Raw genomic sequence first — 2,628 nt, forward strand, 5'->3', positions numbered from 1 at the left:
CCGTGCGTCCCTCTCAAGGAAAAGTTCGGCCTCCGCCTTGGCGAGCGATAGGACCTCTTCTCCCGTCCACCTCGCGCGATGCCTCTCCGTGATGATCTCCGCGTTGGCGGCCGCAGGATGTTGGCGGCGGCGATGGACCCCGAGCCCGTTCTTGGTGGTGAAGCTGCGGTGGCACTCACTGCAGGCGTAAGAAGCTACACAAGTTACCGTATTTGCGTCACGGCCGGTTGGCCGGATAGATGCTGGGGAAGCTGGGGTGGCTCCTTCAGCGGAAGGACCACCACTTGTATTATCATATAAAATGCCTCCAACTAAAAGGGACAATGCGAGGGGGGGCTGGTAACCCCCCCAGGTCCCTGGTGCGGTCTTCTGCTCTGCGAAATCAGCGGGCCCATGTAAAGGGGAGAAGACCGCAGAAGTGGAGAGGCTAAGTGGGCTAGGCCCATGTGTTGCGCTTCACACTCCCTGTAACTACAACCCAAGGAAGGGACCTCGCGGTAGCAGCTAGACTACAGCAAAACCCTGCTTCGAGAAGCCGAGTTCGGATGCAGCCGCGCCGCCGCCAGTTGATCGCCTTAAGAGAGTCATAGTTACTCCCGCCGTTTACCCGCGCTTGCTTGAATTTCTTAACGTTGACATTCAGAGCACTGGGCAGAAATCACATTGCGTCAACACCCGCTAGGGCCATCGCAATGCTTTGTTTTAATTAGACAGTCGGATTCCCCCAGTCTGTGCCAGTTCTGAGTTGATCGTTGAATGGCGGCCGAAGAGAATCCGCGCACCCGCGCGCCCCTGGAGGAGCACGCTAAGGCGGACGCGGCCTCGCAGCAAGGAAGATCCGTGGGAGGCCAAGGCACGGGACCGAGCTCGGATCCTGCACGCAGGTTGAAGCACCGGGGCGCGAAAACCGCGCAGGCGCGCGCATCCTGCACCGCCGGCCAGCACGAGGCCAACCAACGGCGAGAGCAGACCACGCCCGCGCTAAACGCCCGCACTTACCGGCACCCCTACGGCACTCACCTCGCCCAGGCCCGGCACGTTAGCGCTGACCCACTTCCCGACCAAGCCCGACACGCCCCGATCCTCAGAGCCAACCCTTATCCCGAAGTTACGGATCCACTTTGCCGACTTCCCTTACCTACATTATTCTATCGACTAGAGGCTCTTCACCTTGGAGACCTGCTGCGGATATGGGTACTAGTTAGCAGGCTAGAGTCTCGTTCGTTATCGGAATTAACCAGACAAATCGCTCCACCAACTATGAACGGCCATGCACCACCACCCACCGAATCAAGAAAGAGCTATCAATCTGTCAATCCTTCCGGTGTCCGGGCCTGGTGAGGTTTCCCGTGTTGAGTCAAATTAAGCCGCAGGTTCCACTCCTGGTGGTGCCCTTCCATCAATTCCTTTAAGTTTCAGCTTTGCAACCATACTTCCCCCGGAACCCAAAAGCTTTGGTTTCCCGGAGGCTGCCCGCCGAGTCATCGGAGGAACTGCGGCGGATCGCTGGCTGGCATCGTTTATGGTTAGAACTAGGGTGGTATCTGATCGCCTTCGAACCTCTAACTTTCGTTCTTGATTAATGAAAACATACTTGGCAAATGCTTTCGCTTCTGTTCGTCTTGCGACGATCCAAGAATTTCACCTCTAACGTCGCAATACGAATGCCCCCGCCTGTCCCTATTAATCATTACCTCGGGTTCCGAAAACCAACAAAATAGAACCGAGGTCCTATTCCATTATTCCATGCACACAGTATTCAGGCGGGCTTGCCTGCTTTAAGCACTCTAATTTGTTCAAAGTAAACGTGCCGGCCCACCGAGACACTCAACAAAGAGCACCCTGGTAGGATTTAAACGGGGTCCGCCTCGGGACGCGAAAGCACCCCTTCGGCTCGCCCCACCGGCAGGACGTCCCACGATACATGCCAGTTAAACACCGACGGGCGGTGAACCAACAGCGTGGGACACAAATCCAACTACGAGCATTTTAACCGCAACAACTTTAATATACGCTATTGGAGCTGGAATTACCGCGGCTGCTGGCACCAGACTTGCCCTCCAATAGATACTCGTTAAAGGATTTAAAGTGTACTCATTCCGATTACGGGGCCTCGGATGAGTCCCGTATCGTTATTTTTCGTCACTACCTCCCCGTGCCGGGAGTGGGTAATTTGCGCGCCTGCTGCCTTCCTTGGATGTGGTAGCCGTTTCTCAGGCTCCCTCTCCGGAATCGAACCCTGATTCCCCGTTACCCGTTACAACCATGGTAGGCGCAGAACCTACCATCGACAGTTGATAAGGCAGACATTTGAAAGATGCGTCGCCGGTACGAGGACCGTGCGATCAGCCCAAAGTTATTCAGAGTCACCAAGGCAAACGGACCAGACAAGCCAATCCGATTGGTTTTGATCTAATAAAAGCGTCCCTTCCATCTCTGGTCGGGACTCTGTTTGCATGTATTAGCTCTAGAATTACCACAGTTATCCAAGTAACGTGGGTACGATCTAAGGAACCATAACTGATTTAATGAGCCATTCGCGGTTTCACCTTAATGCGGCTTGTACTGAGACATGCATGGCTTAATCTTTGAGACAAGCATATGACTACTGGCAGGATCAACCAGGGA

At 54.8% G+C, this 2,628-nt stretch overlaps 1 pseudogene; it reads right to left on the reverse strand.

The window, feature by feature from the left end:
* The window catches only part of LOC126313535 (small subunit ribosomal RNA), a 3,219-nt pseudogene extending 591 nt beyond the window's left edge, over positions 1-2,628 (reverse strand).

Source organism: Schistocerca gregaria, unplaced genomic scaffold (assembly GCF_023897955.1).
Source record: "Schistocerca gregaria isolate iqSchGreg1 unplaced genomic scaffold, iqSchGreg1.2 ptg000483l, whole genome shotgun sequence".
NCBI lineage: Eukaryota > Metazoa > Arthropoda > Insecta > Orthoptera > Acrididae > Schistocerca > Schistocerca gregaria.